Source organism: Gallus gallus, chromosome 33, assembly GCF_016699485.2.
Source record: "Gallus gallus isolate bGalGal1 chromosome 33, bGalGal1.mat.broiler.GRCg7b, whole genome shotgun sequence".
Lineage (NCBI taxonomy): Eukaryota > Metazoa > Chordata > Aves > Galliformes > Phasianidae > Gallus > Gallus gallus.
In genome coordinates this window covers 2,259,165-2,277,434 of record NC_052564.1, presented here as the reverse complement: position 1 = coordinate 2,277,434, position 18,270 = coordinate 2,259,165, and positions in this window count along the sequence as shown.

Below are 18,270 nucleotides of genomic sequence, written 5' to 3'. Positions count from 1 at the left end.
TGCTAGCCCTCACTGCATTCCAAAGCAAAACAATAATCCATAGTGCTTGCCCATACCCTTACACTGTCCTGAAAACCTTAGCAGAACACCAAGCCCTCTCACTAAACCTTTGCTTCATCTCTGCCTCAAAAGGTGAGTTCTGACCCTTAATCCCTATCCTGAACACCCAACACCCACAGATGCAGTTCCTGTGCTCTGCCCTCCTCACCTTCAATCCCTCCCCTAACCCAAACTTTGGGTACTTGGCTCTTCAGGGCAGAGCAGGAATCGTGGAGTCTTTGAGCAAATGCATTTAATGCAGTGATGAATGTGAGGTGAGGTATGTACAGGAGGTGACGTGTGACTGATCAGCTTGAGACCATAAGGAGGAGGTGGTTCTGAACACTGAAGTGAGCTCAGCTCTACCTCAGGACCTCATGGGTCTGCAGGTGGCACGTGGCTGTGAAGGTGGCAGTGAGATCGCTTCTGTCTGTGGAGTTGATAGGCCAGCACCAGGAAGGTGTCACAGGAAGGAATGGTGTGCTCACTTCTGCCTGAAGCAGCTGTTGGTCAGCCCTTGACTTCCGGCTGGGATCTGTGTATACAGGATCACATCTGCGGTGTCCCTGGGAGGCCGACAGAAAGTGCCAGGTTGACATGTTGACAGTGGGATCCTCCCTGCCTAAGCAGCTGGTAGGCCCCATAGAGGAAGGAGGAGGTTTGTGTGAGGGACTGTGATGGCTGTTCTTTGTGAGTACACAACTCGACAGCAGGAGGGACATGACTTGGTCGTGTCTACCCAAGAAGCTTGCACGTGCCCTGGGAGATGACGTTGATGTTCCTTCTTCTTAATGGCTGACAGGCCACAAGAAAGTTGATGGGTGGTGTTTCCTTGGGAAGTGATTTCCAACATGATGGAATTTTCCTTGGTAGGGGAAATGTGCAAGAGGGGAAAAAAACCTACCTCAAAGTGCAGCTTGAAATGTAGAGACTGAGCATGAAGAGGAAGAAACGTCACTGGAAGGGTTATGATGTGGGTCCATGCGAAGGGATCACTCCATGGCTTTGTGTTTCAAGGGATGTTTGGAGAGGCTTGAGAGACATCAGGAATTGCAGTGCCAGGGTCAGAGCAGGGTAGAGAGGAGAGGTGGGTGTCTGCAGACCACAGGGAAATAGGGGCTGGGCTATCCCTGGAGAGCACAGATGGCAGCTTCTTGACCAAGCCATAGAGGAACTGAAGAGGAGAGATCTCATACTGGATCTCATACTCACTGGCAAGGAAGGGGTTGTAGGGAATGTGAAGATTGAAGGGAACCTGGTCTGCAATGGCCATGGGATGGTGGAGCTGAGGAGTCTGAAGGGAGGGCAAAAGCCAAGCTCACACCTTTGGGCTACAGCAGAGCACACCTTGGCTTCTTCAAGTGTCTTTGGAGTACATTAGGAAGAATTCTTTTAGAAAGTGGAGACAAGAAGTGATCACCTTACAACAGCACGAAGATTTTGTCCTATTGTACCTGCTGAGATTCGTTTCTGAAGGCTAATGCTCAAACACAGTTGAATCTTCCCAGGCATATCAAAGGCAATAAGGGCTATTAGAATTATATGTGCAGCAAAAGGAAGGCTATGGTCAATGTGGGCCCACAGTAGAATGGGGCAGGGTACCTGGCATTAAGGGCATGGAGGCCATGAAGCGTCCTGTGCTGCATGTGACCATCGAAAACACAATCTGAGAAAATCAAAATGAGATCAGTACCACAGTTTGACTCCATCAATGCAAAGACTGAGAGATGTCATGGACAGTTCTGGGCAGGGAAATTCTGGGGGGCACCAGGCTCTGTGCAAGGTACAAATGGATCTTCTTTTCTTTTTGAAGCTGTAAGGCTGAAAGATGTTCATTAATGTCAATGAAATTGAAACCAAGGATTGACAACAAAGATTGAAATCAATAAAAATATGCTAAGACACTTCTCAGTTCTAATATTCTCTCCAGTCCTCTCCCTTTTTAGGTTGAAAACGCTGGTCTTTGAAGGAATTTGGTGTCCTTTTCTTTTTCTTTTTCTCATTTTTCTTAAGGAGATGTTATCCAGAACGGTGTTTGCAGGACACAAATGCCTCCAGGTACAGGGACACAGACAATGGTGCCAGTGGCTGTGCCCTGTGATGGGTGGAAATCAAACTCTGTAACCACAGAGTAGTTATAAAGCAGCTATGTTTAATCATTGCTGCGCACACACCACATCTCCCCCAGTGCCCCCCACCTACCCTGCATACCGGAGGGCAAGAAAGGCACATACTTAAAGAAGCTGCTGCTTACACATGCATTTGATTTCCAAGAAAACGTTGGGTTAGTACAGCGAGTCCCCAAAATGATTGACATTTATCCCTGCCCCAAGTCTCAGCTCTATGACACATGCGTAACTTTTGGAGGTTCTTTGGTGGACTTTTGGATGAAGGCTGAGGTCTTATTTTCCTTTGACATGGGTCAGGTTGGAGTCTCTTGGCTGGCTCTGGTTGGTCATCTTATTGTCTACAACAAGTAAACAAGTGTGAGAAAAACCCGGAGTAAAGTGTGAATAAAATCCGGAGTAAGGTGTATCTAAACCCAGAGTGAAGTGTGTGTAAATCTGGAACAATATGTGTATAAAACCTGAGAAAATGTTGAGTAAACCTGGAGTAAAGGGAGAGTAAAACTAGAGAAAAGTGTGAGTAGACCCAAAGTAAAGGGTGTGCAAGCCCAGAGTAAATAGTGAGTAAAGCTGTAGTAATTTCCGAGTAAACCCAAAGTAAAGTTGTGAGTAAAACAAATGGTGTACATTGTTAGGAAACACAGAGTAAAGTGTGAGTAAACCCAGAGAAAAGTATGAGTACACCTGTACATCAGTCTGAGTAAACCCAGACTAAAGGGTTGGTAAAGGTAGAGTAAAGTGCGAGTAATACCCAGAGTAAGGTGTGACTAAACCCAAAGAAAATTGTGAGTAAACCCAGAGTTAGGATGCGTAACCATGAAGTAAAGAGTGAGTAAACCTGGAGTAGAGGGTGAACAAAGCTTGGAGAAAACTGTGAGGAAACATGGAGTAAAATATGTGTAAAACCTTGTGTTGAATGTGTGTAAAACCTGATGTAAAATGTGAGTAAAGCTAGAGAAAAGTGTGAGTAAACCCAAAGTAAAGGGTGTGTAAGCCCAGAGTAAATAGTGCGGAAACCTGGTGTAAACTGTGAGTAAACCCAAAGTAAACATATGAGTTAAACCTGGCATACATTGTTAGGAAACCCGGTGTAAAGTGTGAGTAAAGTGAGAGTAAAGTGAGAGTAAACCGAGAGAAAACTAGAGTACACCTGGATTGAAGTGTGAGTAAGCCCGGAGTAAAGGGTTAGTAAAGCTAGAGTAAAGTGTGAGTAATACCCAGAGTAAGGTGTGACTAAACCCAAAGTAAAGTGTGAGTAAACCTGGAGTAAAGAGTGCGTAACCATGAAGTAAAGAGTGAGTAAACCAGGAGTAGAGGGTGACCAAAGCTTGGAGAAAACATGGAGTAAAATATGTGTAAACCGTGGTGTAGAATGTGAGTAAAACCTGATGTAAAGTGTGAGTAAAGCTTGAGAAAAGTGTGAGTAAACCCAAAGTAAAGGGTGTGTAAGCCCGGAGTAAATAGTGAGTAAAGCTGGAGTAAATTGTGAGTAAACCCATAGTAACCTTGAGGGTAAAACCTAGAGCATATTGTTAGGAACCCCGGAGTAAATTGTGAGTAAAGCCCTGAGTAAAGTGAGAGTAAACCCAGAGAAAAGTATGAGTAAACCTGGAGTGAAGTGTGTGTAACCCCGGAGTAAAGGATTAGTAAAGCTTGAATAAAGCGTGAGTAATACCCGGAGTACGGTGTGTGTACACCAGAAGTAAAGTGTGATTAAACTCAGAGTAAAGTGTGCATAACCTTGAAGTAAAGAGTGAGTAAACCTGGAGTAAAGAGGGAACAAAGCTTGGAGTAAACTGTGAGGAAACATGGAATAAAGTATGTGTAAACCGTGGTGTAGAATGTGAGTAAAACCTGATGTAAAATGTGAGTAAAGCTAGAGAAAAGTGTGAGTAAAACCTAAGTAAAGCGTATATAAGCCCGGAGTAAATAGTGAGGAAACCTGGTGTAAATTGTGAGTAAACCCAAAGTAAACGTGAGGGTAAAACCTGGAGTATATTGTTAGGAACCCCGGAGTAAATTGTGAGTTAATCCCTGAGTAAAGTGAGAGTAAACCCAGAGAAAAGTATGAATGAACCTGGATTGAAATGTGTGTAAACCCAGAGTAAAGGGATAGTAAAGTTAGAGTAAAGTGTGAGTAATACCCAGTGTAAGGTGTGACTAAACCCAAAGAAAATTGTGAGAAAACCCAGAGTAAAGTGTGCGTAACCATGAAGTAAAGAGTGAGAAAACCTGGAGTAAAGAGTGAACAAAGCTTGGAGAAAGCTGTGAGGAAACATGGAGTAAAATATGTGTAAACCCTGGTGTAGAATGTGAGCAAAACCTGATGTAAACTGTGAGTAAAGCTAGAGAAAAGTGTGAGTAAACCCAAAGTAAAGGGTGTGTAAGCCCGGAGTAAATAATGAGGAAACCTGGTGTATATTGTGAGTAAACCCAAAGTAACCTTGATGGTAAAACCTTGAGCATATTGTTAGGAACCCCGGAGTAAATTGTGAGTAAAGCCCTGAGTAAAGTGAGAGTAAACCCAGAGAAAAGTGTGAGTAAACCGTTGCTACTGCAAAGCCAGTGGGCCCTCGGTGCGCAGGGACACTGCTCTCCCCCCATCCACCCAGCCTGCCATCATAGAAGGCTACCAGGTTGCTCAAGCACTACTACCTCTTGGTGAAGCCATGCTGACTCCTCCTCCTATCCTTCTTCTCTCCCAATTGCTTGGAGATGGCATCCACAACAGGCTGTTCCATCACCTTCCTAGGGACAGAGGTGATACTGACTCGCCTGGAGTTTCCCACATCCTCCTCCTCGCCATTTCTGAAGACTGGACTGACATTGGCTATCCTCCAGTCTTTGGGCACCTCTCCTAATCTCCTAGGCCTGTCAAAGATGATAGAGAGTGGTTCAGCAGTCACCTCTGCCAGCTCCCTCAGCACACGTGGATGCATCCCATCTGGACCCATGGATGTGTGCACACTGATCCCACCCAGAGACTTCTGCACCATCCGCTCCTCAGCCAGAGGGAGGCTCTGATATGTTATAGATAAGTATACACATAGAAATGTTGAGGTGAGGTCACCTGTGCAAGCAGAACTCACCACCCTGTAACAAACGTGGCTAGATGGTGTTTGAGAGCTTATTTCAGTCTCTGGAGGTGACAGACCTGCAGCAGGAACAAGGCTGGCAAAGGGCCTTGGAAGACATTCTTTCTGTAGTAGCCAATAGGACAGCCTTGAGTTCAGGGCTGAGCTCTGTACCTTTAGGAATGCATCTAACGGTCATTCCCCTGTCTCTGGTAAGCCAGCAGAAGGCACCAGCTGGGCAGGTGGATTGAGAGATCCCTTCTGCCTGAGAGCTGATTGCCTGCATACAGGAAGAGGCCTTGGGTCCTTGTTTTCACATCCCTTGCCCGTTAGCATATGATGAGTGCATAACTTGGACATGTCTTCCTGAACGGTGTACATCAGGCTTGTGACTTGAAAGGTCATGGTGAGATTTCATGTGTGTGGTGTGCTGGCAGGCCAAGAGAAGCTGATGGGTTGGTGCACTGCCTGGAGGGTAGTTTATGAGATGATGGCACTTTCCGTCTACCAGGACTGGTGGAAGACATTTGATACTACCCTGTAGGAGACTCTTCTCTCTGAAGAGAGAGGGATAAGGCATGAATTGATGGATAGACCACTCACTGTATGTGGAATTGGATGGATGGTCACAGCCCGAGTTGTGGACAACAGCTCGGTGGCTGTGTGGATACAGTGGTATTTTTCAGGGGTCTGCAAGTGGTAGTGGTGCTATTTAACCTCTTTGTCGCTGACTTGGACAACAATGTTGAGTGCACGTTCAGCAAGTTTTTGGGTGACACCAATTTCTGTGATGTGGTCAACACAGTAAAGAGAAGGGATGACACCCAGAGAGACCCTGACAAGCTACAGATGTAGGTCTGTGAGAATCTCGTGAAGATCAAGAAGGCCATGTGCAAAGATATTCACATGGGTCAGAGCAATCCCGAGCAGAAATGCAAGCAGAGTGCAGAATGCACTTAGAGCAGTCCAGAGGAGAAACACTGAGGGTGTTAGTTGATGAAAAACTCAACACAAATCAGCAGTGTGCACTTGCAGCCCAGAAAAACAACCACACCCAGGGCTGCATCAAATGAAGTGTCCACCCTTCAAATCCATCTCACACATCTCTCCACAGAGATAAGGATGTGATGGGGGACCATGCCAAAGGCCTTTCAGAAGTCCAGGTAGATTTTTGTACAGGTCTGTGTAACTGATGCATTGTCAAAGTGTCCTCATTGTTATGCTGACCATAAAGAACCACAAAATTTAATGAAGCTTTGGGAAAATACTGATTTCCCGTTTAGATATTGAAAATGTTGTGCTAAACAAAATACAGTAAATCCATGAACTAAGGTTGTGTTACAGTAAAATCCATCTTTTTACAGCACACACAAGGAAATAATTGTGTATTAGATTGTTTCTTTGCTTACAGCTGGCACCTGGTAGATACGTGTGTTTCTGTAACTTAGCAACCTTCACTTCAGTATCCAGAGAGCTGTTATTGGAATGGCCTGCAGTTCAGCAATGACCAAAGCATTCAGAAGAGAATCATTACCCGAGCTGCAGTGACACAACAGACTGGCTGTGGCAACAAGAACAGAAATAACTAACTGCTACACACGGGTAATTTAGGAAGTTACTGATAAATATTAGGAAAGGAGGTCAGGACACGAGAGAACAAAAATGAAGTACAGACATAGGAAATCACTTCAATTACAGTATATAGGTGAGGAATAAGTGGGATGTGAAATCTTAACTGACAGTGAGCTGATTTCAGCGTTGGAAATCTTTTAAATTATATAAAATATTGGTCAAATGTGTTGTGGGTTAGGTATAGTTTCACTTAATATATTAAGGTGAATGGGATGCCAAATTCAATAGCTGTCCCCAAGTGTGCAGTGAAACCTGCAGAGAAACCTGAGCTCCAGGTGATTTGTGGGTCCCCACTATGTCCCATACAGCACACAGCCAGCCCTGTTCTGAGCTCTGCTGAGCTCTGGGCCAGGAGAGGGTCCGAGCCAGGCTGCCCATTCCCCAGTGCAGGCACTGAGCCCAGTAACAAAGTGGAATGGCCCCATTTCAGCCATCAGCCCTCAGCAGATTACGGTGATAGCGTTGCTGGGAATCACTGGTGTGAGGTCTGGGGCTGGTGGTAGATTCCTTCAACAGTGCCTCCTTTCTGTTCATGCAACAGGAAGCTTTGCTGGGTCTGTGCCCTGAGGGACCCTGCTTTGTGGCCCCACGGGCATGCGGTGGTCTCCAGGGCCCCAGGATCACCTCTGCCAGCTCCTTCCCCTTGTGAGCTCTCAGAGGCTGCCATCCTTGCAGTGGGCTGAGCAGAAGGCTCATTCTGCCCATAGTCACAACCAGATCCTGGTGCTCCATCTACCACCCAGCACGCTCATGTTGCGCCAGGGTTGTCTTTGGGGTTATGGCTAGCATGAGGGATGGGAGACTGTCACAAGGACTTCTGCTGGGACAGGGACTGAGCAACAGCAGCAAGGTCATAGGGCTCCAGGTCATACTTGATTCTTCAGGGAAATTTCATGACCACATCAACTCCCATCAGACCCCATCCCTCCTCTGATCTGTTTGGCCATTGATGGGTGTCTCTCTGCTGGCCGTGTTGATCAGAGTGGGCAGCAGACCCAGGTGGACAGGGAAGAGTGCTGATAAAACCTCTCCCTGGGAGTCTGGGGGTGTGCAAAATGCTTGGAATGACAATGGGGCATTATCAAAGGCACTGTGTGTGCACAGGTATGCCCGAGGAATCTTCCTCCAGCCTCCCGTTCAGTTCCTGCTGCATCCCCACTGCCTCCACAGTGCCCACTGGCATCTCCTTACCCCGCAGATACAGAAGAATCACACAGAGGCTGTGGGGCAGTCAGTACTAACCCAGAGATCATATGGCCTTCAGGAGAAAGAGAGCAGGGTGATGCCTAAGTAGAAGTGGAAGGAATCCAAACACACATTAAGTACATGGAAACCACTTAGAACAATTATATATATACACACATGAACAGTTAAGAAGAATGTACCAATTGATATAAATAAATAAATACTATGAACATAAAAGAACATAAATAGGCCCGCAGTGAGGAAGGCTGTGACTCATTTGTAAAGACAGATGAGAAGTTTATTGCTGCTGAAATGTGTCCATGACATAATTTTCCTCACTGCATCCTTGAGCTCCTGGTTCCTCATGCTGTAGATGAGGGTGTTCAGTGTTGGAGGCACCACCGAGTACAAAAATGACACCACCAGATCCAGGGAGGGGGAGACCAGGGAATGGGGTTTCAGGTAGGCCAGAAAGTCAGTGCTGACAAAGAGGGAGACCACGGCCAGGTGGGGGAGGCACATGGAGAAGGCTTTGTGCCGTCCCTGCTCAGAGGGCATCCTCAGCACGGCCCTGAAGATCTGCACATAGGAGAAAAGAATGAAAACAAAACACCCAAATAAGGCAAGAACAGTAACCACAATAAATCCAGTTTCCCGGAGGTAGTCTGATTCTGAGCAGGAGAGCTTGAGGATGTGGGGGATTTCACAGAAGAACTGGTTCACAGCTTTACCTCGGCAGAGTGCTTGAGAAAATGTATTGGCAGTGTGCAGCACAGCATGGAGAAGCCCAGTGCCCCAGGCAGCTGCTGCCATGGTGGCACAAGCTCTGTTGTCCAGCAGGGTCCCGTAGTGCAGGGGCTTGCAGATGGCAACGTAGCGGTCATAGGACATGATGGTGAGAAGGGAATACTCTGCACCGAAGAAGAATAGTAAAAAGAAGACCTGTGCAGCACATCCTGCGTAGGAGATGTGCCTGGTGTGCCAGAGGGCATTGGCCATGGCTTTGGGGAGAGTGGTGGAGATGCAGCCCAGGTCGAGGAGGGCGAGGTTGAGGAGGAAGAAGTACATGGGGCTGTGCAGGCGGTGGTCGCAGGCTACGGCTGTGCTGATGAGGCCGTTGCCCAGGAGGGCAGCCAGGTAGATGCCCAGCAAGAGCCAGAAGTGCAGGAGCTGCAGCTGCCGCGTGTCTGCCAACGCCAGGAGGAGGAACTCACTGATGGAGCTGCTGTTGGGCATCTGCGGTTCCTGGGCATGGAGTCCTGTTCAGAGTGCAGGAGATAATGACAAGGCACTTCTCACAGTCACACCTCCTGCTATGCTATAAAAAGTTTTCTTTCTTTTAGGACAATGTTCATTTGCTCCATTCCCTGAAACTGATTTCATGAAGCTCAGCATTCCATAAGCAGAAGCGGCTTATAAAGCTTTTGCCTTCCTCTCTTTTTCTTATTTTTTCCCCACTTCCTGGATATTTTAATCTGTTTCCAAGTCACATATCCTTACGCCAAGTGCTTTTAGAGCCCACAACCCCAACCTCTGTGCCCTTCAATTTCTTTTCGAGAAAGCTGCGTATTTGAAGGATAAGTGCATTATGCATGTCTGCAGAAAACGACAATAATTTCAACTGGTTCCGTCCTTTGAGAAAGGAGACGCTGAAAGCACATTCTGTGTGACTGTATACAAAGGAAATGATTGATTAGAGTATAATTCAGGAGTCTCAGGGATGTGTTCAAAGTTGACAGCACCTTTTAGATTTCAGCCTCCAATCCTTTTTTGCTTCCCTAAGGATATAACAGAAAAATCCCAGCCTTGACTCTCCTCTTGCAAAGTGCCTTTGAAAACATTCTGTGGTGCAGTGTAGCTGTGATCCCCCTGCCCCAGGCAGCAGCTGTGGCAGCAGAAGGCCCCTGCCCTGCCTTCCTGGGGGGCTCCTTCCCCCCACACGTCTCCCCGCAGTGCCCTGGGCAGCTCCCCGGGCAGGCTGAGTGCTGAGCCTGGCAGGCGGCAGAGTCCCTGCCCCGGCACACAGCCCCTGGGGCACAGCAGGGACCCTGCTCTGCACCACAGCCCTGGGCACCCGGCTGCACCCCCGGCTGCACAGCCTGCAGCCGTCCTGGGACACGCAGACCTTAGGGCTGTGCTCCGACGCTGCAGCACAGAAGCCCTTAGTTGGAGCAGGACTTTTTCCCTGAAAAAGAAATGCAGATTGTCTGCATCCTGATCTGCTATGGGTTGTCTCAAATTTAGTGATCCCTCCAGTGAAAGAGGCTGCATTGCCCACAGCCAAAGACTTACCTTGTTCAGAGCTGTGAGCAATACTCCTTCAGTGATCTCACAACCTGCTCACACTCATTTCCCTTCTATGCTCATGTCACCTACAGATCATTCCCCCAGCCCTGCTGTTCTGTGCAGAAGAGCTGCTCCTGAGCACAGCTGTCTCTCTTCAGCACTGCCCACTTGTAGGAGCTCACTGTGTTCCAGGAGCCTGGCCCAGCTCAGCAGCAGAGGATGTCATTTCTCCCTCCCCACTCATTTCCCCTGAGATGTCCCTGGGTCTCCACAGCCAACAGCTCCCTAAAAAAAACAACATCATAACTCTACTTTGAAATCTGCTGCATTAACCATCAATTGTCCAGTGGACACTGCTATATCACAGACATATGGTTAGTCCTACCAAGGATTGTTTGCTGTAAGCAAAAGGGCACACAGAGAAGCACATGGAGGGGTGGACTTCCCATGGGCAGGGCAGTGATCCAGCTGAGGCAGTGCAGGCATCTCATCCCTAGATGGAAACCCTGGGGCTGAAATGGGATTCAGCTCCCTATGGACCCACAGGAGCTGGGATTCCTCTGGTTCAGTTCAGGTGTGTACAAGGAGTTGCCTGCATGTGAGCTCCTGCTCGGAGTCCTTGGTCCTTCAGCAGGGAGTCAGTCGCTCACACACAGACCCTGGGTGATGACCAAGGTGCCTGGGGGTACCTTCAGCTGATGAAACTTCAGTTTTCTGTGAATGGCATCCGATCAGCTGCATGCCATGCGAATTCCCTGGGGTGTCCAGCACACTCACATGCAGCTCCAAAATACAGCACAGGGCCTTCAGGAAAGCCATGCACTAGTAGTGTCCATGCTGCTTGGAAAACTGCAAGTCTCGAAGTGGGTCTGATGCCTGTGTGCCACATTCTGAACACAAATACCAAAGATGAGCTATCCAGTCAGGATAACTCCAATAATGCTTCCCAATTAGGATGTTTTCTTTTTTTTACACTTATGAGAACACCAACACATGATGAGCTAGAAATCTTTGTACAGTTGCAGGCCTGAGCACTTGTTTGGTCCACAGGGACATGGTTAAACGGCTTCCACAACTGGACTGCAGCACAAGGCGGATACAGAGTCTTTAGGATGGATGGGTGATGAGATTAGGAAGAGTGACTGTGCTCTGTGGGAGTGCACTGAGCTCTGCCTGGGCATGGAGTCCAACAGTGGAAATAAAAAGAAAGGAAATAGTGAACAGAGGAGCCCAACAGTGTCTGTTCCTGGCCTACTGATCAGGAAGAGCAAGTGGAAGGTGTTCTCTACAGGCAGACGCGAGCTTCACGCTGTGGAGCCCATGTCCACATTTTGGGCCTTTTTCACTCCAGTATCTGCTGCAGGGACAGCACAGCAGGGCATACGCCATCCTGAAGATCCCTGGAGGGGACAAATGGCAGTTTCCTGACCCAAGCCATAGAGGATCCAAAGAGGAGAGGTGCTCTGCTGGGTACCTGTAGGGAATGCGAAGATCAAAGGGAACCCGAACTGCTGGTCCCGCAGGGTAAGGCTCTGAGGGGAATAGGGTCAAAAAATATAGTAACTGTCTGAGGAGCACTGCTTCCAAGCAGAATAAGTCCATTCTAAGGAAGAGGAAGCTAGGTAAAATTGTGAGAAGGTCCTGAAGGAATGGGAAAGATAGACCAGGTCAATCACAAACACAGAAAGGAAGCATACAGGACGTGCAAACAAGAAGAGGGCACCTGGCAGCAATGCAGAGACTTTGATCAGTGTACCTGCTGAGTTGAGTTTAGGAAAGTTACAGTTCAACTGCAATTGAATGTGCCCAGTCATATCAAAGACAAGAAGGGCTTGTAGAAGTATGTAAGCAACAAAAGGAAGGGTGGGGAGAATGTGGGCCCAGAGTAGAATGGGGCAGGGAACCTGGTGAGACAGGACATGGAAAAAGTCTCTGATACTGTGCATCTTGGAATCCTAGGTGCCAGGGACATGTGGGAAATGTTGGTGCAAGGCAGATGTGCCCTTGGTGTAAAGGAGGTGATCAAGGAATATCTAAGCAAACAGGATTCTGTGTTGGAAGAAGTTGACAAGAACTGTAGGATTTTGCGTGGCATGTATTGGAAGGACCTAAAAGATCATCCCATTCCAACCCCCTTGCTGTGGGCAGGGCTGTCACACATTAGACCGGGATGCCTGGGGCCTCTGACATCTTGAACATCTCCAGGGATGAGGCAGCCACAACTTCTCTGGGCTACCTGTTCCACACCAGCTCCATGCCTCACATCATGAACAGCTGAATGTTGGGAATTCCTTCCAAATGTCTAATGTAAATATCTCCTTTAGTTTATTACCATTCATCTTTGACCTATCATTCAGAAATGATGTAAAAAGTCAGCCTCCACCTTTTTTATTTGAACAAGACCATGGCTAGAAGATGGAGGGAAGGCATTATCCTGAATAGTGCCTCCACATTTCAGATCAACAACAGAAGACACAAGTCATCGATCTGGAGTTGATAAAAATCTGTTAACACACTTCTCAAATTTGAATATCCTTTGTGTCCTGTTTCTTTTTAAGTTGGGAATTTGAGGCTTCAAAGGGATTTTGAGTCTTTATTCTGTTTTGTTTTCTTCTGTTTTGTTTTGCTTTGCTTTTACAGAACAGGCTGTGCTTTCCAGAGCTGTGTTTGCAGGACACAGATGCCTTCAGGTATAGGGACACAGACAGCGGTGCCAGTGCCAATGCCCTGTGATTAATGCCCAGCGTCCACCGCTGCTCTACCCTGCTATGTATTTCATGTCCCTCATCCTCCAGGGGTCTCCAGCTCTCCTAAATTAATGACCATGCTGAAGGGCATGTTTTCAGCAGGCCATCTGGACACGCTCTTCCCACTGCTCTCCACATCTCCTCATCCCTTGCACATTGCTCACTCAGATACCTCCCAGCTATCTGGCTGATCTGCAACCTTCAGGGAGATTACTGGTACCTGCTCCATCTCTCCATGGTCTGACGGACTCTCTTGTCAACTCCTTCACTGTGATTATATCTATCCCTTCCTATCTCTGTCTAACTCATTTCTTGTACAGATATTCCCTGTGAAAGACGAAAGTCAGTAGTTGCGGCTTGGACAGGGCATGCAGTTGATCACTGTGTTTTTCTGTTCATTCAATTGCATCACGTTTCCTCCTGTTGGCAAAAAAGAGAAATCCTTCATTGCCCACGTGCAGTTGGTTCTCTGAGGAAAGCCAGTGGGAGTTGGTGCAAAGGAGGTTTAACAGTGAGCGGGTGACTCCAGAGGATTAGAATGATGTGAGGAAAAGTGATGCCAGTCCCATGGGTCCAATGGGAGTAGAAATGGGGTGCGGAAGTTTAGGAGGATGTCTGTCCACACAGTGACAGAGCAAAGCTATACTATAAATAAATAAATAAATAAATAAATAAATAAATAAATAAATAAAATCTAGACTTCATAAATGCCCACTGCACTGTTCCACTTTAAGCTCTCTCCAGATACCTCACCAGTTAGCTGTACAAGTTCTGAACACCTGAAGAAGATGACAGGAAGGCACAAGGCACAGGAGGGCTCTTTAGGTTGTAATGGGCCCATGGGGGCTTTTGCTGCTGAGTCCATCATCCACTAGTGCAGAGAGAAGATAGCATTAAGTGCTCAAGAAGACCAAGTCAGAAGGAACAGAGAAGTTTCTTGGAGTATTAATGGGCCCCACTGAGGGCCACTAACAAGCAAGCTTCCCCAGGGACTTGTTAGAGCAGATAATTGGAAGCCATGCTGACAGGCGGGCAAAGGAACCGGGATGGTGGCTCTGATGCTGAGAAAAGCCTCCTTTGTGTTACGAAGCAGAAAGGCCAAGCCCTGATCCCCAGACCCTTGGCAGGGAGATCCTGTCCCTCCTGCTGGCTCAGGGCCCTTCCTGGGGCAGTGGGATGCAGGTTTGTATGAGGTCAAATGAAAGACAAGGGGTCAGCAGCTTCCAGGCTCTGCATGGGGTGCAAGGATGCCATGAGGCCCAAGTCCCACATGGGCAGTTTGTCCCAGGCTGTGGTATGTGAGAAGGCCCCAGTCTGAACAAGCAGTCAGTGTCAACAAAACTTTCAAGTTCAGATCTCTAAGGCCCAAGATGGAGGCATCATTTCCTCACTGGGAGCGTTTGGTTCTGGGGATGCCATGTTTGATGGTCACCTACATGCAGAGCTCCTGACTGACTGCAACACCACTGTGCTCAAATCAGCTGTGATATAACACAGTGGTGCTGAACTCACTGAGCTTGTCTCACCTTAACAGCGCAGTGACTCTGACATCACTGTAATCCTGACCACTGCCACAACTCAGTAATTCTGACATCACTGCTCTCTACACCACCGAGACAACACAATGACTCAGGTGTCAGTAAGCTCCTATCCACTGTCACAGCACAGTGACTCCAACACCATCATGCTTGTAACCACTATCATAGAATCCTAGGATATCCTGTGCTGGAAAGGACACACAAGGATTATCAAGTCCAACTTCTGCCTCCACGCAACCACCCAAATAGCTGACCATATCATCGAGAGTGTTGTCTGAATGCTTCTTGAACTCCAGCAATCTTGGTGCTGTAACTCCTTTCCTTGTGGTCCTCGTCCAGTGCTCTCCTTTGGACACACTCCCATAGTTTTATGTCCTTTATGTTCTTTGGTGCCCAGAAGTGTACCCAGTGCTCCAGGTGAGGCTGCAGCAGTGCAGAGCAGAGAGGGACAATCCCTTCCCTCACCCAGCTGGCAATGCCGTGATCAGTGCACCCCAGGGGACGGTTGTCCTTCCTGGCTGCCTGGGCACACTGCTGACTCACGTTCAATTTGATGTTGACCGGGACCCCCAAATCCCTGATAGCAAGACAGCGTCCCATTCCCAGTCAGTGTGTATGTCCAGGGTTGATCCTACCCACTTGCAGAATCAGGCACTTGCTCTTGTCATACTTCATGTGGTTGGTGTTGTCTAGATCTCTAACTTGTCCACATTTCTATGCTAGTCCTCTGAACCCTCAGTGCAGGCAATAGTTCCACCTAAGTTAGCATTGTCAGCAAACTTGCTCAGAACATCCTCTGGTCCTACTTGCAAGTCACTGATGAAAACTTTAAGGAGAAGTGGCCCTAAATGGAGCCCTGGGGAACCCTGCTAGTGACCGTCCCCCTGCCTGATGGAACACGTTCACTGTAATCCTTTGGGCCCGTCTCATTGGCCAAATGCTCACCCATCACATTATGTTTATGCCTAGTGGTTTTGCAGGAAATTTTATCCTGAAGGATACTGTGAGGAACAGTATTCAAAGTTCTACCCAAATCCTAATAGTTAACATCAGTTGGCTTCCTTTCATCAATTAGATGGGTGACTTCTTACTGAAAGGACATCAAGTTAAATAGGACCTTCCCTTCATGAACTCGTGTTGGCTGTGACCAATGACAGAATTGTCCTTCAGGTGTTTTTCAGTAACTCCCAGCATCATTTTCTCCATAATTTTACCAGGAACTGGAGTGGGAATGGCAGATCCATAACTGCTAATTTCATCTTTCTTCCTCTTCTTTCAAACTGGAACAACATCTGTGAGATTCCTCTGAAATGGGAACTGGCATGACCCTAGGCTTCTTCTGATGCCATTGAAATGAGAGCCCAGAGCAAAATAAGGTGTCATCAGTGAAAGAATGTAGACAAGTTTTGATAATGCATTTGGTAATGCCTTGAACTCCAGAGTATGCCACAGATGGAGCAGAGAGGAAGATCTGGCTCTTCTTTTGTGAGCTCATCCATTTGGTCAGCGAAATAACACGACATGCTCCATGGGGACAGGTGCAAAAGGCACACTGGGTGCCCTGAGCACAGGGCTGTGGTGGCATTTAGGATGGCCAAGAATACCTCCCTTCTGGCCCTCAGCTGATGCTCAGGAAGGTGTCTATCTCAGAGATGTTCCACCACACTTTACAAGCACCAGCACACAACTAGGATCATCCCAGGCACCTTGGGCATCACTGAGTGTGTCTGTGTGAGCAACGCAGTCCCTGTTGAATAAAGACCAAGCATTCAGATGAGGGGCTCACACACAGACACCTCGTTGTGCACATCTGAATTCAACTAAGAGGACTCCTGGCTCCCATGGATCTCTGGGGAACAGAACCCCATTTCAGACCCAGGGTTTCCATCAGCAGATGAGATGCCTAATCCTAGGGTTAGGATGAGATGGTCTGCTAGTAATAGGAGAAAGGGGAATGGCTTTAAAGTACAGAGGGGAGATTTAGGTGAGATTTTAGGAACAAATGTTGTACTCAAAGGAAGTGGAACAGGTTTCCCAAAGATATTCTGTGTGTGCCATCCTTGGAGGCATTCAAGGTCAGGATGGATGGGATCCTGGGCATCCTTATCTGGTGGTTGGGAACCCTGCCCGTGGCTGGGGGCTTGGAACTAGGTGCTATTTAAAGCCCCCTCCAACCTAAGCCTTTCTATGATTCTGTTATGTTATGCCTGCACTGCCCCAGCTCTACCACTGCCCAGAACAGGGGAACTCAACGCCTCCCAATCCTTTTCTGTCTGTCTGTATATGATACTTCCAATGCATCATGAGCAGTGGTTTCCAGATTTGGCATTTGCTACACTCGTGGTCAAATTTCATTTAGTAGGAACATCCATGCTTCTGAAATCCAGGGGACTTGCATACTAATGGAGATGACTTGGAAGTATTTTCTGCAGTGATGACCCTGCTGCCTTGCAGGAGCTGCCAGCTCAGGAGGGCCATGGATATCTCCAGGGAGAGCTTTGGGGAGAACGAAATCACTTCCTCTGCTGCTGAGCTGGGCTGAGCTCCTGGGACACAGGGAGCTCATACAAGAGGGCAGCGCTGCAGAGAGACAGCTGTGCCCAGGAGCAGCTCTTCTGCACAGCACGGCAGGGCTGGGGACATGATCTGCAGGTGACAGGGAGGAGAGAAGGGAGAGAGCTTACAGGCTTTGTGGAGAGTGAGCAAGCTGTGAGCTCACTGGAGGTTCACTGCTCATTGACCTTGACTCGGTAAGTTGCTCGCTGACGGCAATGAATCTGATTTTCCTAGAGAGATCACTAAATCTGGGACATCCCATAGCAGATCAGGATGAAGACACTCGGTGCTTCTTTACTGAGGAAAAAGACTTGCTCCAGATGAGGGCTTCTGTGCTGCAGCATCAGAGCACAGCCCTGAGGGCTGTGTGTCCCAGGACGGCTGCAGGTTGTGCAGCCAGGGGTGCAGCCGTGTGCCCAGGGCTGTGGTGCAGAGCAGGGTCCCTGCTGTGCCCCAGGGGCTGTGTGCCAGGGCAGGGACTCTGCCGCCTGCCAGGCTCAGCACTCAGCCTGCCCGGGGAGCTGCCCAGGGCGCTGCAGGGAGACGTGTGGGGGGAAGGAGCCCCCCAGCAGGGCAGGGCAGGGGCCTTCTGCTGCCACAGCTGCTGCCTGGGGCAGGGGGGTCACAGCTGTATTGCATCTCAGAGTGTTTCCAAGAGCACTTGCAAGAGGAGAGACAAGGCAGGGATTTTTTGTTTCCTGTTCTTGAGGAAGGGGAAAGACTTGGAGGCAGAAATCTGAAGGGAGCTGTGAAATATGAACACATCTCTGAGAATCCTGAATTGTACCTTTCTCATTCTGCTGTTATATGAGCAATCTCTTCATGTGCTCTCAGCCTCTCCTCTCCCAAAGGTCAGCATCAGCTGAGGTAAACATCCTTTTTTTTTTTTTTTTTTTTTTTTTTTTTCTGCAGTCATGAACATGGAACTACCCTGCAAACAGGCAGCTTTCCCTAAGAGAAATTTAAGTGCACAGAGGTTGGGATGGGCACCCTGAGTGCAGACATGGTAAAGACATGAGACATGGAAACAGCTCCTATGAGGAAAATATCCAGGAGGCTGGGATATGATAAGGAAATGAGAGGAAGG